This window comes from Acomys minous, assembly GCF_964271855.1.
Source record: "Acomys minous genome assembly, chromosome: 15".
Lineage (NCBI taxonomy): Eukaryota > Metazoa > Chordata > Mammalia > Rodentia > Muridae > Acomys > Acomys minous.
This window is the reverse complement of record NC_140497.1, coordinates 83,751,134-83,779,033: the sequence shown is the minus strand read 5'-3', so window position 1 is coordinate 83,779,033 and position 27,900 is coordinate 83,751,134. Positions and strand designations below refer to the sequence as shown.

Sequence of the window (27,900 nt, the reverse complement as noted above, 5' to 3'; positions counted from 1 at the left end):
ATATCACACCTAGCAAGTGACTGATTTTAATGTTTTATATGTGTGTTGATTGTAGGCTTTGATAAATTAATCCTAATTGTGATTGAAGACAAGTTGATTGCATTAGATTTTCAAAGTAGACAATCAATCATACCACACGGAAATTGTCTTTTCCTTTCCAATAATTAAACCACTTTTTTAAAAATTGATTTATTTTGTTAGGCAGGACCTTCAGGTTAAGATAGGGTTGGACATAACATGAGAGTTGGCATTGATGGTTTTTTACACAAAATGAGGTCTAGGAATTGTTCCCAAAGTGTAGTGATTGTTGGTTATTAAACATTAACTCAATAAGATTTTCTTACATTTCTAGTCCCTTGGAGGATTCTGCTTTCTCCTTCCCATGAGTGACTTTCATGTCTGCTCAATGTTCTTAGACTTTCCATGTATGGTTACATGTTCAACCTTGTTGGTTTGATACTTTGATAGACGCCTCCTTTCACACACTGACTTTCACATTTTGTACATATCCTGCTGATGTCAGTTTACCAAGCTGTCAAAAATAGGACTTTTGTGTTTGTAGACATACTTTGCAGACAAATGAAGTCACTTGTGCTTCTCCTCTTCCTGGTCTTTGGTATTTATTTCTTCTCCATCTTAGACCAGAGACCACCTGCTCCGTCCCACCTCCTAACTTTATTGTGTAACACTTCTTTCCATCCAACCAACCTCTTATCTAGTCTTCTTTTTTATTTTTCTTTTATTGAAAATATGTTTTTAATACAATATGTTCTGATTACAGTTTCCCTTCCCCCAACTTCTCAGATACTCTATTCCTCATTTTAATGTCACTTGGTATTTACCACTATTGAAGCCATTTTCTCAATGTGCTTCCTTGTTTATTGTCTGTCTATTCCAGGGGAAACTAGGTAAAGAACTTTGGAATATTCATCTAAAAAATGTAGATCCACATGGTGACTTTGCCACCAACCCCTTATGGCACTTGATCTTCTAGACTACTTTTGTCTGGAGGTTCTCAGAAGTATATTTCTCAGTCAACCACACATATAAAAAAAAAACACCTTTTGGGTACTTTTCCAACTTTTACCAAATTAAATAAAGCTTACCTGATCCTATCAGACTCTGTATAACCTGAACTGTGGCCATAATAATCTATTTATATAACCCATATTTCAAAAACATATGTTGCATAGTCACTTAATTTTGGTGTTAAGTCCTTTAGTGGTCCTGAGTTGAGGGTTTATTATAATTCACAGCTAATACAGGTTCAACAAGAGCAACTTGCTCAGTAAAGAGTGTGTGTGTGTGTATTATATACATAATATATGTCATATATTATATATAATATATTATAGATATATATATAATCTCCTGAAATGAATTCCTGCATGTTGAAAACAGTAGTGATTCTGGCTTCAGGCTTTTTCCCACATCCATTACTTTTATAAGTTTCTCTCCAGGATGGATGTGAATTACATCATGGGAAAGTAAGTTTCATGGATCCTTGGAACAGTTGTGGTATTAAATAAGGAGAATCATTAATAGCTAAATGCACAAAGGTTAATATATCTGAGCATACATAGATATAGATGTATCTTTGGAAACTTTACCATCTACATGAGTGTTCAGCGTTAGTGTGTATAGTGTTCCCTTAGACCACAAATCTGTTCAAGGAAAAGAGCTTTGTCTCCCTTTGAGCAGCTGTAGTAACTGACACAACATAGAAACCATAAATATTTTTTGAATGAATAGATGTTGGATGGTGATGCCTAAAGCAAAAAGAATGTTCAGGAAGAACCGTTAAAAACAAAGGAAGCATCTGTACCCTGAGATCCTCACGGCTGAAACTGAACCTTGGCAAAGAGTAGAACAGTCCAGGCAGACAAAACCTGACACAGAGAGCAGGAAGGCCCGCAGGGATACAAGCAAAAGGCAGAGGAGACCATAGCATCCGAGCACAGGAGGAAGTCCGCACAGCACTTGGAGGAGATCCAGCAGGAGACTGTAGTTTCAAGATCTGGGTCTGGAGTATTTCGTGTACCTCTAAAATAAACAGGTGAGCCAAAGCCAATGTTTTCACACAGAACTTACCTAAACACAAGGGGACAAAGTAGGAAGCCAGTTACTGAATTGCCAACTAACAGAGTGGATTGATTCTCAGGCTGGACCTACAACCTCCCACTGGGAATAGTAGCAACTGAGAAGTCACTCACAGTAAGCAAGCTTGGTGGGACCAGGCATACCGCGGGCCCACGTGGGAAGGAGAGTCACCACAATCAGCTTCTCTCTCATTTCTTATTTGAATTATTAGAGCCATCCAGAAGATGGGAGTTAAGAATCAGAGTCTCTCAGATTGGCCTGCGGGTAAATAATTGGTAGAATATATTTTTTTTAAACCCCTTATTCATATATTACTCAGAAATTCCTGAAATTTCTAGAATTCCAACTCTCAGTAGTCACTCAAATGCCACATGTCTTATGAACCCATATAAAGTGATGAGTTTTCAAATTGAAATGAACACTCCTCAGACAACTGGACTTATTTATAACAGTGTGGGTGCCTTTTTTTTTTTTCAAATGACTTTCTTTCTCCAGCTGATTTATGATGCATAAAAAGGAAAGAAAGAAAAGTGATCCCTGAGCCAGCTGGGAGAGGGATGGCGTGTGGCACCGTGGCAGCCGCTCCCCTCCTGCTCTGGGCTGAGTCAATAGACGAGCAGCTGCATTGTTTGTCATTTTGTCAAGACAGTCAGGGCTTTGTCTGAAAAATGACATGGCACGGGATCAACATCTTCCACTTCGTAAATAAAGAGTTTGCTCTGGCACCTATGTGTGTCCATAAACAACACTGGGTTTGCCTTCCGATGGAAAGCCATTATCTCCTGACAACATTCAATATCACAGATAGCCTTCCCCGATGCCAATGCCTTTGTGCTCTGTGCCAGTGGTGGAGACCCAAAATGCCTGCCAGACAAACGTGGCGGGTGGCACATAGGGTGCCAGTGCACAGTTAACCTCCAGGGAGCTCTGCTCTTCTGGAATATTTCCATTGTTAACTAGTGATTAAGTTTTAATTAGGAGCAGGTACTTCCCCTGAAAGGTGCTACCGACGGCTAACGTCAAAAGCATAAGATGCCCCGGAATCCCCTCAGAAGGCCACCTGAGACAAGCGCCCAAAATGACTTCAAGGTTCTTGACTGAGTATTGAGAGGAAGAGAAGAAAAGCATGGCTGTCAGGTTTAGACGTGGAGCGCTGGAAGCAGCCTCCCACTCCTGAAACAAAGCAAAGGCAACCATCCTCATCATGCAAAGAGTGGCCACTAGGGCCAGCTGGGTGTGATAGCACACGCCAGGGATTGCCACAGTACTTTGGGAGGGGTAGGCAGAAGGATCGTGAATTTAAGGCCAGATGGGTTGTGCAAAAGGCCCTGTTAAAGGTAGAAGAAGGAAAGAAGGAAAGGAGAGAGGTGAGAATGTGAAGGCAGGAAGAGGGAAAGTCAGGCAGGGATGGGAGAATAAGAAAGGAAGGGAAGATAAGGGATGGGGAAGAAATGAGAGAAAAGGGGAAAAGGGGGAAATAGAAGGAGAAGAAAATAAAAAACCTTAAAGCCTTGGTTATGGAACTCTTCAGATTTAAAATCTTAACATTCTGTTGGTCAGCGGTGTCCAAGAGACTCTCAGAAAGTTACAGGCTCTTGCTGCGGCCCTTGGTTGTCCCGTATAGGTAGCAGGTAAGTCCCTATTGCTGAAGATGCCATGTACTTCAGACACTGGGGCCAGAGGACCCTGAGCTGGAAGTGACCTGCATGCCCACTCCCTGAGGGCTAGGTTTCATGGTACCAGAATGGGCTATGCCAGCTTCCAAAGGAGGGAGACAACCAGCCGGCCTCCTCAGCTACAGCACCTATGAATTACAACTAACCAGCATGGCACAATAACCCTAAGGATGCAGTAGTGGCCTGCATACCTCGGTGGTAACCAACAGTTCTCTAATTGGATTTAAAACGAACTCAACAAGAGGGAATTCATGACCAGTACTGGAAATGTCATCAACTACTCAGAGCTGGTGGAAGCCATGGATCTTGGAGAAGAATCTACAATCACCACGCTACTAAATCCATACAATCCCTAACTACATTCTAAATATACATCCAAATTACATCCAAAAGTAAATGTACACAATGTATATAATCCGATGTAAATGACAAGGTCTAAATACTATCCTTTATCAAGGATATTTTACCCTTTCTCAAGGAATCTTCTCTTGAGATGGAAACCATTACAGCAAACTTCATCCAATCAAAATGCAGAGGTGTAGAGACCAGTCCCAAGGGTGCACCTACAATACAAGTCCCCCACCTAAGGCCCAGGGATCATTGCGGAAGAAGAGGTGGAAAGAGCCAGAGGACCAGGGAGTTTGCTGTGAGATTGTGTCTCCTAGGAATGTCGGAAACCACGCCCATCAAATATCACCATTATCCCCTAAACATGAGCCCAACAACAACAACAACAAACAATAAGCATGCCAAGTCAGACAAGGGGAAGGAGGCCTCAACTCTACACAAAAAAACCACGGGTAAATAAGGAACGCTGGGAGCCAGAGAAATAGCCTCCCCTAGGGAAGAACACACCAATTGGTTATGCAGCATCAAACAGTCATCCCTGGAAACATACATACAAGTAACATTATACAGAGTGATCAAGTTGTACTTACAAATTGAGGACTGTGTGGGTGTGTAACAATGAAAGAAGAGGCTATGAATTTGAAAGAGAACAAGGAGAAATATATAAGAAGGTTTGGGGAGAGGAAAGGGATGGGGGAATATGGTTATAGTAACCAAAAATTAAGTAAATTTAACTAAAAATAAGTTTCAATATTTTGGAGGAGAATTTGAAGATCATTTTCTGACACAATAGGAAGTGCCTATGTCGTACAGAGAGTACATCAAATGTCAGCCTCACATCCATCTCCACCCAGTCTATGACCTACCTCCTATGAATGCCTTATATGCTTTCATTTCCCAATGTGTGCTTCTTTGGAGTTTTCTAAATTAAATGCTTGTGTTGCCCTACTCTACTGCTTTTGCCTTTGCAAAACGCATCCATCCATATGTTTACATTGCCAGCATCCTTCATGCCCTCTGAAAACCTCAGCCCGATGTTCTCAAGTTCTCATGTGGAAACTCCTATGTCATAATACAAGTGACCACCTGTTCACAGGGTTAGTTGTCGAGAGGACAGCAGGGAGTCGTGAGAGTGTGTTGTACAGGGAATTAAGTGGTGTGAAGGTTAATTCCTGCTTAGCCTCATAAGTGACCTCAGAAAACTCATTCAACATCAGCAGGCTTCCATCGGAGCCTTTTCAAAGTGGGATAATAGGAGCAGATCTTTTCCCTCTTTGAACTCTATGACATACGCATTCATTTATTGTTAACAGGCCATGTGCTCACCCTTTTACTATTGTTGCTACAACCCATAATATTTAGACCTTGTCACTTACATAGGAAGTGCTTCCTAAGGAATACCTGCTGTGTGTTGGGCAACATTTCCATCCAGTTATATACTGGTAGGCTTGCCTTCCCCAGTGTTGGCTACTTTTCTATTTGCTGTCACGAAATTCATCAGCAAGAGAGGTAAGGAAAAAAGGAACAAAGGAAAGAGGGGTTGATGGACTTGGGCTCTACTGTGCCAGGGAGGTCATGGCAGCAGGGAAGTTGGGTGGACAGTATGTTCCATATTCAGAAAGGAGACTGAGATGACTTCTGGCACTCAGCAACCTCCTCCTTTTTATTTAGTCTAGAACCCCAGCCGATGAACTCACGCTGCCTGCATTCGGGATGGGACTGTGCTCGTCAGTTAAACAACCATAGAGTCTAGAGGTATGTTTCCTAGGTAACTCTAAATCAGTCAAACTGCCAGTGATGATTAACCTGGCACACTCAGTAAGTATTACAAGCACATTGATGTGTTAAGGAAATAAAATCGAGTTTGTAAAAAGAATGAAAAATTCTGGAGAAGATCAGCTTTGAACCTAAAAGAGAGGAGAGGGGAACTTTCAAAGCAGCAGAAGACAAACTCTGTGGCCTCTGGGTCCTGGGGAGGGAACATAAAGGCTCATAGACAGAGGGGAATATTAAGAATGGAGTCTGAAGACTCAAGCCAAAGCAAAGGCTAGAGATTTGACTGTGACAGTTAAATATCTTGGGTCAGGATACCCAGAACCTACAAGTAAGGAATTGCTCATTGGAATAAAACACCCTGTGACAAGAGAAAGCTTCAGTTAGAATGGCTGAGAGCAAGGAGGGAAGGCCAGAGACTAGGACTCATAAATAGCAGAGCTTACCAATAGGAGACTATGGAAGAAAAGCTGGTGGCAGGAGAGTCACTCAGCTGACTTGCTGCCTGGAGATGTTGACAGGTGAATTGCAAAATGAACAACAAAACAGCTGAGTAGTGATGAGGTGGACGGGTAAGGGGTGGCAAGGCCCACAGAAGATACATTTGAGAAACAGTGACACAAACGGTTAAGATGTATTTCTTTTCTACAAGATATTTCAGTCTCATGTGGGTTGTGATTTTCCAAGAAGTAGATACATTTGACCTAAGATTCCCTCTCACTTGTATTTCAAAGTGTCTCTTAGAATCAGTGTTTCCTGGCATAGGCACTTTTCTAAAGAGATTCTCAGAAAGAGAAGACTTTAGCATTCTATAGGCATAAAAGAGATGGAGAACTTCAAATCCCAGATGATTAAAAAACCATGTATATTATTCTACCTAGATAGATAAGTGCATGTGAAAGTTGAAAGTTGTATAAATGATTTTAAAACTAGGAAAGGATAAGACGGAAAGAGAAAATAGCATGTGAATGGCATGTTGCCATTTTAACCTAAAGGCCCCCCGACTGTGACTGGTTCTCAGGGCTTTGAGGACACTCACTAGAGATGAAAACACGTAAGTTGGTCCCCTGCTCCCCAAGCCTCCCAAGGTCCTGTATGACCCCACCCACCCATCCTGCACTCTCAGCCCCAGCCCCACCTCTCACTACCTCCCCCACCCCTTACTGCCTAGTCCAGTGGTTCCCCATTTTTCCTAATGATGCGATTGTTTAATGCAGTTCCTCATGTTGTGGTGACCCCCAAACCATAAAATTATTCCTTTGCTACTTCATAACTGTAATTTTGTTACTCTTATGAGTTGTAACATAAATATATGATATAGAGGCTATCTGATCTATGATCCCTGTGAAAGGGTCTTCTGATGCTCAAAGGGGTCGTGGCCCACAGGTTGAGAACCTCTGGTGTAGCCCCTTTGGCTACCTGTAGGTTTTAAATGACTTTCACTTCTGAGTCATTGTGTGGCTGTATCCCCATCTGAAACACACCCATCCTCTTTTCGGATAACTCCCAGCCTTCATTTAAGTTCCCATTCAGAGGACTCAGTTTTCCAGAAGCATCCCTGTCTCAGAGGTCACCAACTCCTCCAGACCCCTGTCAGGGGCTCCTGTTGCCCTGGATTCTCACCCGGCTGTGCCGCAGCAGCTGTTTGTTTCTCCTATGTTTGTCTTCACTACCACTTAGAAAGGCACCCTAAACAGCTCTCTAATTGTCTAATGAAGCTTCTCAGCCATGCTGCTCCAGGAGCACAGTGTGAGCAAAGGGCTCTAACACCTCACACCACACACACACACACACACACACACACACACACACACACACACACACACACTGTATCCAGGCTCTAACACCACTCCCACATTCCACACACTTTGCAACAAGTATATTATCCTAGCAACCACAAGAGGATGGACGTGATTCCTTTCTTATTTTATCTCTTGAGGACCAAGGCCCTAGGCCCATTTGTAATCCAGGCTACAATCTGTTTGGATAAGGCGACTGTCCAGATACCAGTGACGCATCTACAGACTGCTGAATTGTCACTAGTTCATCTAGCAGCACACGAGCTCATCAGATAGGGGTGATGGCGGTGAAGAAAACTAGGTGACAGAGGGGTTGAAGATGAAGGGGCCTCCTCACATGATTATCAGGAAAGGCTTCTTTCATATGGCCAGCTGAAAATGGATTAAAAACCCCCACGGTTTAGACATATAAAGATCTGATGATGTTTAACAAACAGTCGTAGCTACTGCGATGACCTTGTGGCAGGAGTGAGGTTGACACAAATGAGGAACGGCAAGGTCAAATACTGGGTCTTTCCACAGTGAGTGAAGAGAAAAAGGGTATCTGGAGGGGAAGGTTGGACACTGATCTTCCAGGCCTTGTGGACCAGTAAGGGTTTTGTAAGTAAGGTACAACTAAATTATACCACTAGGCTTTTAATAGCAAGGTTTTATAATTATCTCTTTCATCCTTATTTCTACCATGAATACAAAGAGAGAGTAACCTTTTTCCTATTGACCTTTTTACTTATCATCCAAGAAAAAAATAAAGGGCCACAGATTTCCTTCCTTTGAATATATTGTGATATCTCTTCACACTGTGTTTTCTTTCTGAGTCCTTCAGTGATTCAATAAGGAAAATCTACACATGACTATACAGTTTCCTCTGGGATGGTGAAATTGCATTGAGGGTAGGGGTGGGCAGCAGCTGCTTCACCTGCCTGGGCAGCTGACTGCAAGCCACAGTTCATTAAGATCTGATCCTGCAGCTGCGTAATCAGGGAATTCCAGATAAAAAGCATTAGGGTCAAAAAGAGTTATAAGGCAGATAATTTCACCAGCTCATCAATTAGATTATGATCACAGTTTAAGCATTAAATTAATCCTGCCATATGGTTATGCAAGGCGTGTGCACACTGCCGTGGAATCTTTTTGTCTGTTGGAAGACAAAGTGATCCATTTTTAAGGCAAGAACTAGTGTCTTTACAGGTTGCAGAGCCGATGACAAACTCTTCTCATGGATCTTAATCACAGGGACTTGGAAAATTCAAAGGGTTTTCTCCTCTAAAAGAATCATTTCAACCCTATTCAAACATTTCTTATACCCTCTCTTGATTTGAATAATTGAGATCACAGTACATGAGTGCGGTTAATGTGGGCCTTTTAGTGAGGTCCTGGGATTGCACGGTCAAATCTAATTCTATCGCTGAGCAGCCTCTCACTCATCTGATGGATGGTCAGTATTCATTGGACGCGCACAGATACATCATTCATCTTAATCAAGATTGTGACAGTAAATTAAGATCGCAGGAGAACACATAAGTGCTGATGGCCCATGAGTGGGGAAAGAAATCTATAGGATGATTAGGTGCTGCGTCCTTGAGTCTTAGCTGAAATGCGTTATCCCAAGGCACCAATCACAAACTATCTCTACACAGCATCCATTCTTAGGGCAGCTTGACACATCACCCAGTCTGGCCTCTGGAGAGCCTGTCCTCCAGTCTGTCCTCTCGCAAGCTTGCTGTCTTCCAAGCACTTGAGGCAAGCTAAACCCTTTCGCTTTTGGTCCCTGAGTTTCTTTATAAGCCACTGCTCAGCAGGGAGAGAAATGGGGAGCTTGCCTGGAACAGGAGCACAGGGAGACCCTCGCAGCAGTCCAGTACACCCACAGTAAAATCACGCATCCACGCCCTCCCCCCCCCCCCCCAGTGTTTACACTACCAGACTTCTGGCCAGAAAATAACATTAATTAACCACACACACAATTTTAAATTTTGTGGTAACCATATTTCAAAAGCAAAAAGAAACAGCTGGTTACTTACATATTTTACTTAATCGAATCTATTTGAAAAACTATCATTAAACATAAAACCCATGTCTTAAGAATTCTGAGATGAGCCAGGCGTGGTGGCACATGCCTTTAATCCCAGCACTGGGGAGGCAGAGACAGGCGGATCGCTGTGAGTTCGAAGCCAGCCTGGTCTACAAAGTGAGTTCAGGACAGCCAAGGCTACACAGAGAAACCCTGTCTCGAAAAACAAACAAACTAACAAAAATAAAGAATTCTGAGATGTTCCAAGGTCCCGGGACTGTTTTCCATGTCCAGCACATCATCAAACATTCTGCCTGGATGTTAAGTGCTTGGGAGCCACCTGTGATTAGTGGTCACACCTCTCTGGCTTCTTCAGGCAGCTTCTGCATGCATCCCTCAAAAGCGTTGTGAGGGGCAGTGCTATTGCTGCAAAGCCCAGATTTAAGTTTTAGGAAATAGCATAAGATGATTTAGATAACTAATTAATGTTTAAAAAAAAAAGCAACAGAGAAAAAAACGGACAATGCTTTTTTGAGAGTTGTTTTTGTTTGGTTTGCACATGGTTGTTTCCTTCACTAGCAAAACTTTGGGAAACAACACCAAATAGAAGAAAATTACCTTTACTTTGTTCTTATGTTTAAACATTCTGATCTGTAGGCGTCATTCCAAAGACAGGTTCGCTGTCCCACCGGCCCCTTTAATATCAGTCTCCTCAGGTTAATCCAACACCACAGGCCTACTTCTTGATAATTTAAATATATACAAGTATATTTTGTGGATAAGCTAGACACAGTGCCTCACTCACACCTACATATTTGTCACAATTATTCTCAAAAACATTTCTCAGGACCTCCGTTATACAGCTTTATAGAAACTAGCAAACCAAAAATAATGCATATTTTGGGCAATTTGAAATGAAATAGATTCCTTATTTTGTAAGCTTTCTGGAGCACTTGACTAAGGACCTAGTGACCTCCTCAAGGAAGCCACCGGTGTACCGAACTTTAGATAAGCTTGCCTGGCAAATCATCAGCAACCCACTAACTTTTGGAGAACTAGAGCTTCTGAGTAGAAGGCAAAGGCACTTAGCAGATTCACAAATGCCATTTCAGCTTCTGCCCTGGCTCCAGTGGCCTTGGTTGCAGCAGGTGCAGGGCTGGAGGCAAGGGTAGGGGCTTCCAGATGCCAGCCAACTGCAGATGGCTCCTACTATTCTCTTACCTCCCTTGAATTTTTACTACTTGGAGTTTTAAATTTACTAGGTCCAGATAGTATCTACCTATGGCCTTCTAATGATAAATTGTATGGCTAGGGAGCATGGTGATGGGTTGGGTACACTTCAAAATATATCAAATATCCAATGGTTTCTTCGCTGTCTCTCCCCCTACTCTAGACACAGAGAGGGGAGGGGGAGAAGGGAGGAAGAAAGGAAGGAAAGGGGAAGGAGGGAGGGAGGGAGGGAGGAATCAAGAGTTTTTTCAAACTGAGTGTGTGTGTGTGTGTGTGTGTGAGAGAGAGAGAGAGAGAGAGAGAGAGAGAGAGAGAGAGAGAGAGAGAGAGAGAGAGATGGAATGGGGAATTCGCAGTCAGCCCAAGATGATGTTTTGGTGTCCTAGACATTGTGATTATGAGCAAAACAGGAGCTGTTAAGTTTGAAATACAGAGCACTGATCAAAATAGAGTCTTGAGGATACCACAAGGTAGCTGTGTGTGGAGCCTGGGGCATTGAATAGCTACTTATCTCACTGCTACAACAAAGTATCTGACAGAAGCAACAAAAACAAAACATTGCTTTTGCCTCCCAGTTTGAGAGCACAGTCAGTCATGGAAGGGGGGTTACAGTGCTTGAAGCAGCTAGTCAATCCGCATCTACTACAGTCTTGTAGTGGAGAGGAATAAATATGAATTCGAGTGCTCACCTCGCCTTTTTCCTTTTATTCTATCCAGGATCCTAGACCAGGTGCTCTCACAGTTAAGGTGCGTTTTCTCATTTAGGCAAACCCTCACAGGCATTCCCCAATACTTGTCTCGTGGGTGATTCTAGACCTTATCTACTTGACAACCACTATAAGTTACCAAAGGCAGGCAGAAGGCAATGGACATTTTGAGATGGGGAAGGCACAGCTGCATAACAGAGAAAACCAAGAGGGGCAGGAGTTCATGATAATGTCAAGTCTAGTCATTTTGCTTTCACTATAAAAGAAGACTTTAAAAACTGCATTAACATTCTGAGTAAGCAGTGAGCCATAAATTCCATATTTTAATCAAGAGCCCCAGAGCAATAAAGAATAACCATTGAGCCTTACCTGTGGAGAAGATTTTGAACTCCTCCTATGTCTAACAGCCCAGACTATTGACAGGTATAGAAAGAATAAGGATGGGAGAGTAAAGAGTGCACAAACTGTATTGTGTATCTTCCTCTTCATTTCTCTGAAACAACTAATTTAAGTGATAGAAAGTAATGCAGAATGTTGTTCATGCATGGAAGTGTACATCTGTAATCCCAACAGTTGCAAGGCAGAGGATAAAGGACTAGGAGCCTAGAGTCATCTAGGCTGTCCACAAGTTCAAGGCCAGCCTGAGCAGACGAGACACCAAAGAAAGAAAAGACCAGCTTAAAAGGATAAGAAGGGCTAACTGGGCAAAATATCTATTTGGGGGCTATTGTGGAAAGTAGGATACAAGTGACTATGTGATTAAGGCTTGATTTGATCTATCTTTATTCCAGATTCTGTTTTGAGATGTTCTCTATTCATAGCTGTTAAGCCAACGTCCAATATTTTTCTCAGCCTTGACTGATACCTTTTTCTATCTACCCATTCCCACACACCTACACACAGAGGTGAGGAGAGAGAGAGAGAGAGAGAGAGAGAGAGAGAGAGAGAGAGAGAGAGAGAGAGAAGAGAAGAGAAGAGAAGAAGAGGAGAGGAGAGGAGAAGAGAAGGGGACAGGGATGGGAGGGGGGAAGCGGGAAGGGGAGGGGGAGAGGGATGGGAGGGGGGAAGTGGGAGGGGGAGGGGGAGAGGGAGGGGGAGAGGGAGGGTTGGCACCACTTAGGGAACTTGCTTCAGTGTTCTACAATTCATAGCCAGCTCGGCATCTGGGATCCTGGTTGCTCATAGCAAGAAAAGGAAACACACACACACACACACACACACATACACACACACACACAGACACACACACACAGACACACACACACACACAGGATCCCAGATCACTGTTGATTGCTGAGATTTCCAAATGTGATGAGGTAACTTCAAGTGGATTTCATCAATACTTCCTTCCTGAAAACGAGACAGCTGATAATCAACTCGGTGTGTCAGAGCTGAGACAAAATGCAAGTAGTGAACTTGACGCAACAGCAGGACAGAACAGACAGTAAGACACTGCTCCCCCCACACCCACCTCGCTTTCAAATTAAGGAACTATTGCCATGGGGACTGTGCTAAGAATATAGGAGAGGCAGCAACAGCCAGTCATCCCTGGGGAGGTACATTATTGGGAAGGTCTGCCCGGAGTGTTGCTTATAAAAGTGTGGTTGGAGCTTGTATCTGGGTAGACAATGCACAGTGACAACTGTTGAGGTTTCCCCTTCATCTATTAGCCTGGCACATGATAGGTATGTGAGATGCTGCACCAGTCACTCGCAATATCTATATCTATAAATATTTATACTCAAGGGGCCTTTCAGTCCAAAAAGAAACTGAGCAGATATAAAATAAAAAATAGGCTTAAAGTGATATGGGCTTTAGGAAAGGATTTCCTTGGGGACATTGCTTATGATAAGAACTTTCAGGGACAGTTTTTTTTGAAACCACCAGGCTGAGGCTTGAACATAGAGGCTCTGCATCCTATGCGTGAGGAAGAGTGATGGGGCATACGTACAACGCAGGTGTAGATGGAAAGGCCACTCTTCTTGTCTAGAGCATATAGCCTGTGGGAGAATCCCAAGAGATGAGAGTTTGGATTTGCCATTTGAATGTCTCTTTATGGATTCTCAACTGGTATCTGAAAAATGTTGGACAGGGATCCATATACCTAAAGTCAAGGTGGTCCCTGAGAACTTACAAAGATCGACACAAAGAAGGGACCACTGGAAAATGCAGGTGAGCAGGGGCAGGGCTTCATCTAGGGAGGAGTGGGTTAGGAAAGCAATAGAAGATGGTAGACTCAAATGAACATGCATTGGCCTGGTGGTCCATGTCTCAGAAAAGCTGAAGAAGCCTGCAGGCTGGCTTCTCTTCTGTCATCTCCAGCACACTTAAGCTAGTGATGTAGGTAACCCAGAGTGATTGGCAATCCCTGGAGGGTGGAAAGACAGAAACAAATGCCTATTTGTCCCAGAACAAAGTTATGATTCTACGAAAGTCCAACTTGGCAAATTAACAAGTTTGCTGGAGTTACTTAGAGGAGCAGAGGTGATTCAAAGGCAGCTGAATTTCCCATAAGCCAGCAGTCATGAAAAGTGGCATTCCTGTAGAACCCTGAATGACTTTCATGCACTTGTAAGTTTTGTGTGCATCCTAAAACTCATGAGCTAACCTTCCACCTTCAGCAGGGAATGTTTCAGTTCAGAGGAAATCATTAAACAATACGTGGTACTTTCTCTTTTGCTCCATACAAGTTACTTGTCAATATGCTTGGAGTAGCCGAGTGTAGAAGGAATCGCTAGTGTCTATATGGAAGCATCATCTGTCAATAAAAAGCTAATAGCCTATAGTTGAGGCAGGAAATAGGAGGTGGGACATCCAACGGGCAGAAAGGATTATGGGATAGAGAGAGACCTGGAAGGGTCACCCCAGAAAAGATGTGAGATGAGGCCAGATGAATGGTACCTGAGCAGAGGTAACCAGCCATGTGGCAAAATGTAGATTAGTATAAATGGGTTATTTTAAGTTATGAGCTAGTCAGAGAAGAGCCTAGCTATATGACCTAGGTATCTGAAGATATGTTTTGAGTCTCATGAGTCTTTATTCCAGGAGTTTAGGGCTGAGACAAAGAAGACAGCAACACTGCAACAGCTGAGGGTAAGCAAAACAGAGGGATAGCTCAAATGTCACAGTAGGAAAGGTTAGGATGGATGGGAACACAAACACAAGAGAGAAATAGACATTAGGTACTATATTTCACAAGGCAGAGACGACAATGAGTGACTTTTAGACTATCTGTGTCTTTCAGAAACACTACTTTAATGGATTTCTCTGGAAGAAATAAAGTTCCATTTCAGGTAAAAAACTTCGGAAGAGTGGGAAACTTTCAAAGCCTCAGATCTAGATCCAGGGCTGTGTTGGTGTAAAATCAGGAGCCACAATGTAGAGGATCATTTCAAATACCATTTGAAAGTGCATGACTATTAAAGTAAGTTTCTAAGAGTCTCACTGTCCCAACTAGCTCTTACCTGCAACGGCGAAACTATGAACACTATGCCAGAGGAAGCTCTTGGCATTTCTTTCCTGGCAGGAATGGTGGGAGAGAAGGAACTTACATGTTGGGTACTCTAGAGCTAGATATGAAGGGAAAGAAAAAAAGATACTGTTTTGTTCTTTGTAGGTAGTTACCATGTTAAATGCAAACCAAACACGATCAAGATTTATAGGATACCAAGCTGGACATCTAATTTCCAGAAAGTCCATAAGGGGACATGAAATCCTCTCTCGTGCTTAAATTTCGGATGCCTGATATTTGTGGATTTCCATCGGCTTTTGGACACAAAAATGAAATATGGAATTTAACGAGTTCTACACATGTTGGATGAAAAGACCCGTAGTGGCTTAGGACACCTCCAGACCAAGTTCTTGGCACAAAGGAAATTTATTTGCCGCAGAGGGACAAAGGGCAGGCTATAAAAGACAAAGTCAGGAGATAGAGGATGGATAAAGGAAAGGGAACAGTGGAGATTGGGGAGGGGTATTTGTCCCAGTGTGGGACAAAGCGCTGCCTCTGGATAGACAGGAGGTAGGCATGGCCCATAAGAAAGTGATTGTTTATAAAGGTAAAAGAGGAAACCCCATGTTAGGACAAGGTGTTTAATTTTCACTGGGCATGACAATTAGGTGAGCCAAAGAGGGGTTTTTGATTGCTAGACTTCAATACTTTGATAGCTGGATCTTGGTAGTCAGCCTCAGAAGGGGATTAGACCTAGAGGGCTAGCTTTAGGAGGTAATCTAATGGTTTATACCAAGGCAGAGGGGATGGAGACAGGCAAGGCTTGCCAGAGATCTGTTTGCCATGCTCAGGCTGGCTAGAGTCCTTTCAGTGGAAGCAAGAACACACAACCAAGGTGTCACCTTCTAAATACTTTTGTGCATTTAGAGAAGGAATAGACACCCATCCAGAGCACCCCCCCCACCCCCGGCACTACTTACCACATGCATCTTAACCTTGTCAACAGACTAAATCAGGTTTCTGTGATAGACTTAGTACTTATAACAGGCTTAGAGTATGGCACACACATAATTATATGTTAATGTCCATCCTTGGAAGGATACTATGACCCCTGGAATTCCAAGATGAGACATAGAGCAGTAATTACAGTGGTCAAATTAGGGATATGGCGTCTTCACTTAATTGCTCTTAATGAGCAGTCATTTGCTGATTAGCATCTCAGCCTGCTCCATGCTAACCCTTCATTCTCTTTTTAAAAACTAATACAAAGTATTTATTGTTTTTTAATTTTTTAAATTTAAGTAATTTATTCAGATTACATCTAAATTTTTATCCCCTCACTTGTATCTTCCTGTTCCCCCTTCCCTCCATCTTTCATCCTATTCCTCTTCCCTAAGTCTATGACAGAAGGGAGCATCCTCCCCCACCATATGATCATAGCCTACCAGGTCTCACCTCGTAGCCTGCTTACTCTTCCTCTGAGTGCCACCAGGTCTCCCCACCAAGGAGAAGTGGTCAAATAGGGGGCACTAGAGTTCATGTCAGAGTCAGTCCCTGCTCTCCACACAACTGTGGAGAATGTAATGTCCATTGGCTAGATCTGAGTAGGTGTTCTAGATTTACTGCATGCATTATCTTTGGTTGGTACAGTAGTTTGAGCAGAACCCCATGCATCTAGATCTGCCAGCCTTAATGGAATTCTTGTAGGTTTCTGGGACCCTCTGGATCCTTCTGTTTCCCCATTCTCCTTTACCTCTCTCTTCTGGAGTCTGAATAGGAAATCCAAATATCTATCACAATCTCCTGCTAAGGAAAGACTTCCAGGGGACATCTGTTGGGCTAATGTCCAATTATAAGAGAGTATATACCATCTGTATCTTTCTGGGTCTGGGTTAGCTCATTCAGGATGATCTTTCTAGTTCCATCCATCCATTGCCTAGAAAATTCAGGATTCTCTTGTTTTTAATAGCTGAGTAGTATTCCATAGTGTAAATGTACCACAGTTTCTTTAATGATTCTTCAACTGAGGGACATCTAGGTTGTTTGCAGATTCTGGTTATTATGAATAAGGCTGCTATGAACATGATTGAGCATATGTCCTTGTTGTGTGGTAGAGCATCTTTTGGGTACATCCCAAGGAGTGGAATAGCTGGGTCTTGAGGAAGCCCTATTCCCAGTTTTCTGAGAAAACACCAGATTGATTTCCAAAGACGTTGTACAAGTTTGCACTCCCACCACTAATGAAGGAGTATTCCCCTTTCTCCACATCCTTGCCAGCATATGCTGTCACTTGAGTTTTTGAACGTAGCCAATCTGATGGGTGTAAGATGGACTCTCAGAGTCATTTTGATTTGCATTTCTCTGATGACTCAGGACACTGAGCATTTCCTTAAGTGTTTCTCAGCCATTCAGTATTCCTGTGTTGAGAATTCTCAGTTTAGTTCTGAGCCCCATTTCTTAATTGGGTTATTTGATTTGGTGGTGTTTAATTTCTAGAGCTTCTTATATATTTTGGATATTAGTCCTTTGTCAGATGTAAGGTTGGTGAAGATATTTTCCCAGTCTGTAGGCTGTCACTTTGTTCTGTTGACAGTGTCTTCTGCCTCACAGAAGCTTCTCAGCCTCATGAGGTCCCATTTATTAATTGTTGACCTTATAGTCTGGGCTGTTGGAGTTATGTTCAGGAATTTGTCTCCTGTGACAAAGAATTCCAGGCTTTTCCTCACTTTTTCTTCTAACAGATTTAGTGTCTCTGGTTTTATGTTGTCTTTAATCCACTTGGACTTGAGTTTTGTGCATGGTGATAAATATGGATCTACTTGCATTTTTCTACATGTAGACATCCAGTCAGACCAGTACCATTTGTTGAAGATGATTTTTCCATTAAGTTATTTGGCTTCTTTGTAAAAAAAAACAAGTGTTCATGTGTGTATGGATTTATTTCACGGTCTTGGATTTGATTCCATTGGTCAACCAGCCTGTTTTATGCCAGTACCATGCTGTTCTAATTACTGTTGCTCTATAGTCCAGCTTGAGATCAGGTATGGAGATTCCTCTGGATGATCTTTTATTATACAGGATCATTCCTTTATTTTCATTGAATTTTAGGAAGTCTTTAATTTATTTATTTATTCTCTGACCCAGTTATCATTAAGTAGAAAGTTGTTTAGTTTCCATGTGTATGTATGCTTTTTGCTATTTCTATTGTAATTGAAGCCCAGCTGATCTGGTAGGATACAAGTTGAGGCTTGCTTTGTCAGCTACTATATTATCAATTTTGGAGAAGGTCCCATGAGGTGCTGAGAAGAAGGTATAATCTTTTGTGTTTGAGTGAAAAGTTCTGTAGATATCTGTTATATCTGTTTGATTCATAACATCAGTTAGTGTCATTATTTCTGTTTAGTTTCTCTTTCATTGGCCCATGCTTTGGTGAAAGTGGAGTGTCGAAGTCTCCCACTGTTAATGTGTGGGGATCAATGCTGGCCTTTGATCATCTTGTTATCTCTGATCTTAGTTTCTCTGTCCTTCACTGGTCATTGAGAGCAGCAGTTCATTGGTGAGTGTCTATCGGTCAAAGGCCCAGGTAACCCTTCCCTGGATCAGGAAAATGACCTGGTTTCAGCTCTGGGTGACTTTTCTCCACACCCTGGCCTCCCCACTGGTTCAGCAGAGGCAGGTGCTGGTGCTCTCTGTAGCCCAAGGATCAGTTCAAGGTATTGTAGATAAAGCCAGTTATCCTGACTTTGGCTGGGTTTTGAAAACCCTGTCCTTGGGCACTGGGGCTTTGAGGGCCTAGCCTCAATCCACCCTAGAGTACTGGAACCCCTGCTGGCTTGTGGCATTTGGCTAGGCTTCTGCCTGATCCAGCCATGTTGTGGTGCCTAGGTTCATTCCTGCCTGAGAGAGCAGATACTGCCCTCTGGTTTGTGGTAGTTGGCTGGGCTTCTGCTAAACCCCCTCAAGCTGGTTCAGTCTCTTCTGAGCATGTGGGAACTCGCATTGAGTTGTGGTGGTGGGCTAGGTTTCTGCCGGAGCCCCTCAAGCTGGTTCAGTCCCTCCAGAGAGTCTGGCAGCCCCTGCTGGGCTGTGGCAGCTGGCTAGGCTTCTACTCGATCTGTTCAGGCTGGTTCAGTTCAGCCCAAGTGTGCAGGAACAGTCCACTGGGGCAGCTGGCTAGGTTTCTGCCCCTTCTGTCTGTTCAGACCCTGCTGCCTTAGATCAGTCAACCTGAGAGTGCAGCTACGGAACTGTAGCTTAAGAATGTGTTCACAGCTGCCTGGGCCCTCTGATGCAGACCCTGGGTCCCTCTGTGGACTGACAGGATGATCTGAGGTTAAATCTATCCCAGATCCACACTCTCGGCTCCCCTGGGCCAGCAGCCACTGATGCTGTTTCTGTGTGGCCCACAGATCAGTCAGAGAGGGAGAGAGAAAGAGCTCAGGTAAGGCAAGACATGCTAAGCTTCACTGCACTTTGGACATTGTGCCCGGGTAGTCGGGGGCCCATGGGGCTTTCTGTGTACTGACAGGGGGTGGGGGGATGGTCTGAGATCAGATCCACCCATTTTCCTGAGTTTTTCCCAGCCCAGCAGCTCCAGACTTTGTTGCTTCTCTGCCCACAGTTCAGTCCTTGATACAGATCACAGCTGCAGCTCACAGGCTGGTACCGGTCCAGGCCGGGGGGGACTGGGCACCGATCTTCTGTGAGCCAGTTGGATGGGCCGAGGCCGGGCCCACCTGTGCTCTGCACTGTGCAGACCCCTCTCTCTTAGCGCTCTGCAGGTCTTGCAGTCTGTAGCTCCCAGCCGGGGTCCTTAGTCTCCATTCTGGAGATCAGATACCGTGCATGCTCAGCACCACCATCTTGGATCAGGTCCCTTTCATTCACTTGTGGTCTCTTGCTTTAACTGTTCCTAAAAGGTAAGTTCCTATTGGGTGAAATGTGTCTCTTCAAAATTTGTACGTTAGTCCCATCCTGGAGTATTTCAGAAGGTGATCTTGATTAGAGGCAGGGCTTTCAAAGAGATCATCGAGATAAAAGCAGTCATTAATAAATAGAAGGCTTAGTTCAATGTGCCTGGGATCCTTATGGGAAAGGCAGGTTGGTATTAGAGAAGGAGAGAGAGAGACAGACAGACAGACACAGAAAGACAGAGAGACAGAGACAGTCTGACAGAGAGAGAGACAGAGGGACAGAAACAGAGAATGGCATATAAAAATGAAAGCAGAGACCAGCTTAATTAATGCCTGATAAGAAATGCTATACATTGCCAGCAAGCCACCAGAATATATGGAGGACTTATGAACTGGACCTTTCTTACGCAGCTCTCTGAGGCAGCCAGCCCTGCCCACACGCCATCTTGGATTTCAAGGCTCCAGAGCTGTGAGGAACTGATCCTTGTTGTCATACTTTAAAACAACTATTTTTTTAAATTTTATTTCCTTAAGTCTCCTTCTCCATACTCCAGCCCAATCCCTTCTAATACCCCAACACCAGGTAGGAGAGAAAGAAGGTTAGTGGGGAGAGGGGCTGAGTTTTTCTTAGCTGCTTCGTGCTGTTTCAGGTCTCCAGGTTCCTTGGGGGGGGGGGGGAAAGTCCAATCTTTGTCTCAGGACATTTGCAACTTCTTCTTGTCACACTACATCAACAGCAACCAGGAGCAGCAGAGAGGAGCACCAGCAGCCTTATTCTTTCTCAGACCCTCCAGTCTTTCTTTGGGTCTGGCTTTTATCCCTACGGACAAAGATCACACCCCTGCACAAGGTAGTTCACAGCTGACAAACATCACATGCCTCTTCAGGAGGCAATGATCAGCTGTGGACAAACTGGGGGCAGCCCCCATTGCCCAAGCCTGGGATTAAAACAAAAACCACATTTACATATAAACCAAAACTTCCACAAGAGATCCTGGTGTGGAAGCCAGCCTGCTTATGGATTCCACTACTATTATGGTAGCCCCAACCAACGACAGGTGTTCTTCCCAACAGCAAATGGCTGGCCCTCTCTCTAGGCTCACTTCTCTCTCTCCCTTCTCATGCTACACATCCCCACTTGCACCTCATCAGCCAGTTGACTTGTAACAATGGGTACCTAGAACTATTTTATGCTTCGTTTCCCTTTCTGGAAGGTCAGTGTCAATGTAGCGGATGGAGCACCATCTTACAGGGATCCTTACTTCATCCCTGCTCATGCCTATCTGCCAAGAGGGGTTAACCACACCCTGGTGCTGAGGCTTGTCTGTAGGCCAGTGGTCCTCAACCTTCCTACTACTTCAGCCCTTAAATATAGTTCCTTGAATTACAGTAAACCCCCCAATCATAAAATTATTCCTGTGTCTACTTCATAACTGTAATATGCTACTCTTATGAATCATAGCATAAATATTATCTGGGTTTTCCAATGGTCTTAGGTGACCCCTGCGAAAGGGTGGTTTGACCCCCCGCCCCCACAGGCTGAGAACTTCTGCTCTAGATCATCTTCTTTGGTCACCGTTCTCTCACACTGTAACCTGGGTGTCTATGTGTTTGTCATCACGTGATGTCTCCCTCCCCCCACATCGTTGTGAGCATCTGGAGGACAAGCCCTTACTGTCACCAAACACTAGGCTGATGACAGTGGTGAATCTTCCTGGAAGCACTCTGAGTATTTCTCTAACTTCCCTAACCACACATGTATATAACAGACTATAAAATGAACAAACACACAGAGGGAGGAGAGAGAATGGTACCCTGATTATGAATAAAAACAGGGAGAGAACGCATTCTTCCTATGGGAATGGAGACAAGAATGGAAGAGAATGGGGGTGAATGGTAGAACATGGAAGGCTTTCTGTCTGCTATAAAAAAAAAAGAAAGAAAGAAATCCCTCGAGCCTACAGTTTATAAAGGAAAGGTTACCTTGATCAGGAGTCTGCAGCTGAAATCTGAGAATGCCATGGGGCATCCGTGAGGGCCTCATACAGCTTCATATAATGGCATAAAATGGGAAAGCAAATCAGTTCAGAAAGGGTGCATAGAAAACACAGGAAGAGGGTGTCCTTGCCTTATATTAATAGCCACTTCGTCCTTCGGGAACTAATCTATTCCTGAGAAAACCGCATCCATCCCTTTTAGCTACCTCATCACTTCTTAGAGTTTTTAACGGGTCCTCAACACTGTTAGGCCAGGAACAAATTTCTACCTAGTTTCCAAAGGCGTGAGATGCATCACAGGACACCTCCGGGGCCTCTCTGATGAAGAAGCATAGTTTGCAGGCTTCCAGTTCATTCAGTCACACTGGGAACATGACAAGAGTCAGCCGCTTCTGTGACTCTTAGCTCTTCTCTCTTGGGTCCTTAGTTCAGCCAACTCCCTCTGTTTTGTTTTTACGCTTTCTGAGTAATGTCTCTCTAGATCTTTCCACTAACCAAGACAGTTGTGAGACTGTGAACCCCATGTGTCTCCTGTTCTTGTGTTGTCATGTCTCATGGGAAATAAAAAAGCGACTTTGGGGCATTGGGAGGATGATGCAGTCTCTAAGGCTTCTGCATGTAGACTTGAGTTTGGGTTCTCTAGTCCATATTAAGAAACCAAGGATGGTTCTCCTTGTCTGTAGCTCCATTGATGCAGCTACAGGGAGAATGAGGGGAGAGAGATGGAACAGGAAGATGGCTGGAACACACTGGCTATCCAGGCTACCCAAAGAGATGAGCTTCAGGCTCAGTGAGAGACCCTGTCTCAATACGTAAAGTGGAGAGCAATCTAAGAAGACAGTGGATCTCAGCATCTGGCCTACACACACATGAGCACATACATATCAAAAACATGTGTAAGCACAGTATACACACATACACACACTTACACACACACACACACACACACACACACACACACACACACACACACACACACACACACCAGGCTTGGGCTAGGGTTATGTTTGGTTCCTTAAGAAGTCTGACAACAAAGAAAGGTGGCTTGAATTATATCAGTGTGGGTGTTTCTGGGCTAAATGACACAGTTGTCAGACTGAATTAATAAGCTGCTGTTCTGGTAGCTGCCCAGTCTCCATGGGGTTGGGTTTGTGAGAGCTCGTGAGTCAAATCAATTTGGGCCTATAGAAAATGGGAAAATAAAAACACGGAGTACAAGAAGAGAAACACTCTAGATACTGGGGGCTTCATAACAAAGTGTACTCCTCCTGCTATGCCTCACATCGTCTTTGTCTGTCATGAGCCAACACTCGTTGATTTCCCCAATCACTCCTCCACCTTATTTTTGAGACAGGGTCTCTCATGGAACTCAGAGCTCATTGGCTGGATCAATCCCCGAAGATTCACCTCTGTTTCAATTCCAAATGCTAAAACCGTGGGCATGGGCTTTTCACAGTTCTGAGGGACCCAATACTGAGCCCTCATGCTCGCAGAGCAAGTACTCTATCAACCATGGCATCTCCCCAGACCCCCGGATGTCTATTCTTTACCCACACTCTAAGCTGCATCGACAGCTACTTTACATCTTCAAACTGTGATTCCTATTTCAGTCTGTAAGTTAAGGGCGTCTCTTTGCCTGTCACATGCCCTAGGTGTAGTAAATCAAGATGTCAGTGATGACCTGTCGACTAAGTCCTAGTGTTCACCACAGCCTATGATACATAGAGGATGAAAAATTCCATAAAAAACACAGTGGGGAGAATTAAAAGAAACTGCTCTGAGACTCCCATGAGCTTTGAAGACTTTGGGAAGTGTGGTTTGTTTCCCTTCCTCTGTGCGGTTTCCCAGCCTGACTTCTGCACTGGCACAGGGGCGAGAACTTGCACATACACTCTTGTACATGCCTGCAGGGGCACACTCATTGTTGACAAAAAGCCAGATGAAATCTGGTGGCCCATCCCAAGATCGTTGAGGTTATCGGTCAGCCCTGATAGGGCCCATTTTTGAGTGTGATTTCCGGTGAGAGAGAGGTTGCCAACAGTGGAGTGATTTGAATCGCTATTTCACATTTCAGAGATGTCTGTGAGCTCTACCCTGTCTTCGTGTCACTCCTTGGTACCTGAATTCTCTCATGTGGGAGAAAAGAAAATTCTGTCCAAGGAGATGTGGGTTACACAAAGCTTGTAGACCATTTCTGTGAGGTTGTGGCTATAGTCTTAATATTCCCAATAACTACCTTACCCCTCTGTTATAATGCTGTCTGGGATAATCTCCCCACCACGAATGTGGGATTTAGTAGACTTCCAGGTTAGTGGCAGTTCTTGAAATATATATATACATATACATATACATATACATATACATATACATATACATATATATATATATATATAAAGATAGATATAGATACAGATACAGATACAGATATAAATACCTGTTAAGTGTGAAAACTGCTGAACTGATTCTCGTTTTAGCTTTTAAAAAAAATATATATGTTTCATGGAACTATTTAGGACCCAAACAAATAATTCTATGATTAAGTAAACTCAGAGAACTCTGTATAATTTCTCCTTTAGTGCTTTGCAGTATGCCTTATTTTATTGAAGACTCTAAATACCCCACAAAAAATTAATACCCTGATTCATTTTATACAACCTGATGTTCTCCAAGCTAAGACCTGAACAAGAAACCCTCAATTTTTCTTTCTCTAAGCATATTATCTTATCACAGAAGTAGTATAATATTGAGTGTTGGAAATCGTGCCATTAATCTCTTCTGAGGTGGCATTATTGGTGTATATTCGTTGTGTAAAGACAGATTGCATACAGGCATTTGTTTAAGTATGTCATTTGCTTTGAAAACATTCAGCCCACCCACCCTTTCCTGCCCTCCTTCTTCCTTCTCCGCCCTCTCTGTTCCTCTTCCCAAACAGTCCTCCTTCTAGTTCACGACACACACACACACACACACACACACACACACACACACACACAGTGACACACATTGCATGATATTTGCCTTCTGTAGCGGGTTTCTAGATCTGGAGTTTTCTTTGCAAATGACAACACTTTTTTTTTGCAATCTTCTTTAGGTCAATACATCTTCATTAGTATAATTCCTGTGTCCATCAACTGGTCCATCCTAGGCTTGGTGCTTCAGGAAGCATGGGTGAGCAGTGTCTCTGTGGTTTGATGACTTAGATTCCTTCAAGGTATCCCCAGAAGTGTAGCTGCATAGTAGTGACTGACTTCTGAAAGCCAATCTTTTATTCTGGGGAAGGGGGTGAGGTGTATGCATGGGGAGAAAACACCTTCTGATTTTCTAAACATGGGGACATATGTAACTCAGACCTGGTTTTAAAATATATTTTATTAATTTATTCATATTACATCTCAGTGGTTATCCCCTCCCTTGTATCTTCCCATTCCTCCCTCCCTCTCATTTCCCCCTTACTCCCCTCCCCTACGACTGTGGCTGAGGGGGACCTCCTCCCCCTGTGTATGCTCATAGGATATCAAATCTCTTCTCAGACCTGTTTTTAAGTTGTTAGGTGAAGAAAGTTTTTTTCCAGAATAAACTGAGAAACTATGCACATAAACTATAATGTTATATGTGGCCAACCTGCATTTAAAAAAAAAAAAGGAAACTTCTGTCTAGCTTTCAGCATTTGAAAATCCTACCATTGCACATGCTAGGTCTGTACCTGCTTCAGGGCGTGGCTGGCACACCCTGGCCTCTACCTAGCTGCACAGGCCTCCAATTCCACCATAGGCCTCCCTGTGTGAGGACCCTAGCCCTTACCGTTCACAGTGCCCTTGCAGCTCCCTTTCCCTACATAAAGACCCAGCCCATACTTTTCACTGTGTCTTTTGTACCGCCTTTCTCCAAGGTAATTGATTTCTGCTCTGCCTCAGGAAAACACCATGGAAGAGAAAGTCCCGCCCAGCCATTCTTACAGACCTGTGCAGCAGCAAACGATACAAAGTGTTCCTGAGACTGACCACAGTGACATGTTAAATGTGGAGTGACACTTTTGTGCACATTTCCTTTGTGCCTAAGAGCACCTTTGCCAAGACACACATGAATGATGCGAGGGAAACGGCCTTTGCCAGCACCGAGGATTAACTGTACTGCTGAGACTAGTGATATTTGGCCTGAGATCACAAGCTCCAGTCGCGCCCCTGCCCTGCCAAAGATCCTCCACAAAGTGTTTTTCTATGGAGGGCAAATTAGACTTGCTCATTGATCATGGAGGGAATTAAGACACTAACTATTGAGACAATTTATGCTGCCATTTGACCCCATAAGTACATGACACAGTTGCTCATAGAAAATAGCTCTAGCCAGCTCAAACATCCCTAGGCCAAAGTCAGGGGATTCTGACTTAACACGCTCTGTTTTGCCTCTTGGCTGGTTTGAGCAGAGAGGCTGTGCTCAAAGCAACCCAAACTCTCTCCGTGCAGCCTTCTTTCACCCCATCCATGTGGGGTCCTTCTAATGCTTCCTCCGCAAACATCTCCCAAGGGTGGACCTTTCGGAGAAGTTACATGCTTTCCCAGCCTAATCCTGTTCAATCACACCTTGACACAAAAATAGAAAACTTAAAAAAAAGAAAAAATGATACCAAGTAGTGTTTGGTATACCTGTTACTTTTTCATTATTATCCTTTAAAAGGTGTGTGTGTGTGTGTGTGTGTGTGTGTGTGTGTGTGTGTGTGTGTGTGTGTGTCTGTCTGTCTGTCTGTCTGTCTGTGTGTCTTTCATATATGAAAAATAGCCTTTGTGTGTGTCTGTGTGTGTTTGTGTCTGTGTGTGGGTCTGTATGTGTGTATCTGTCTGTCTATCTGTGTGTCTTTCATATATGAAAAATAGCCTTTGTGTGTGTGTGTGTGTGTGTGTGTGTGTCTGTCTGTCTGTCTGTCTGTCTTTCATATATGACAAATAGCCTTTGTGTGTGTGTGTGTGTGTGTGTGTGTGTGTGTGTGTGTGTGTCTGTGTGTCTTTCATATATGACAAATAGCCTTTTTTGTGAAATTCACTGTGGACTCTCTGTATTTGAGTGTTATCTCACATCAAATATCAGGGGAACTTGATAAATACTTTTAAATTGGATGGGTACTTAATTCTGTTTACCAAACTGCGTATCCCGGAGCCTCTGTAGCCGCGAATACTAGAAGTCATTTAGACGTGACCCCTAGATAACCCTGAGGAAGTCTTCTGTCCTCGCTTTCGTTCTTCTTACTGAAATTGAGTAGACCTTTTTTTTTTTCTACTTTTCTCTGCTTTCCTAGCTCTCACTCTGTTGACCGGGCTGGCCAGGAACTCACAGAGATCTGCTGCATCCACCTCGCCAAGTACTGGGGATTAATGGCTCGCATCACAATACTTGGCTGAAACCCAGTATAAAAACACACTTAACTTAAGTTTAGTGTTTGTAGTTTATTAGTCTATGGGATTTAAAGTCTTCATAAGCAAGCATAGTCCGGAGAGACTTAAATTTGCTAGTGTTCAAAATCTTTGGAAAATAATCACTTGAATAGGCAGCCAGTGACACCCCCCCACCCCACCCCCCACCCCCGCCGCTCGAGTCCCCCTACTTACACTCCTAGCACCTAGCCCAGCCTGGAGAATGTTACATGTAGCCCTGTGTTAACTGTTTTGGCTGATGCTTCCTAACCACAGTTGTTTTGGAGTGTGGTTTGCCTATGAGATAGGACAGATCAACCAGCACCGGGCCTTATTAAACCCATCCCACTTTCCCTGGCCTGGATCTTAGGGTGGGTGAGTGGGCTTCATGATCAGTCCTCAGACACCACTGTCCACGCTGCTGTCTTTCAATTAGCACCCTACACACATTTCTATAGGGCTTACAGGTATGCATTCCCAATCTGCTAAT

At 43.6% G+C, this 27,900-nt stretch overlaps 1 long non-coding RNA gene across 1 annotated transcript; it reads left to right on the top strand.

Annotated features, from left to right (window-relative positions):
- The first annotated feature begins 5,723 nt into the window (after positions 1 to 5,723).
- On the top strand, positions 5,724 to 26,443 carry LOC311584678. The gene is made up of 3 exons (XR_014774957.1): positions 5,724 to 5,879; positions 25,097 to 25,173; positions 25,920 to 26,443. It is a non-coding gene; the product is annotated as an uncharacterized lncRNA (long non-coding RNA).
- Positions 26,444 to 27,900: the final 1,457 nt, after the last annotated feature.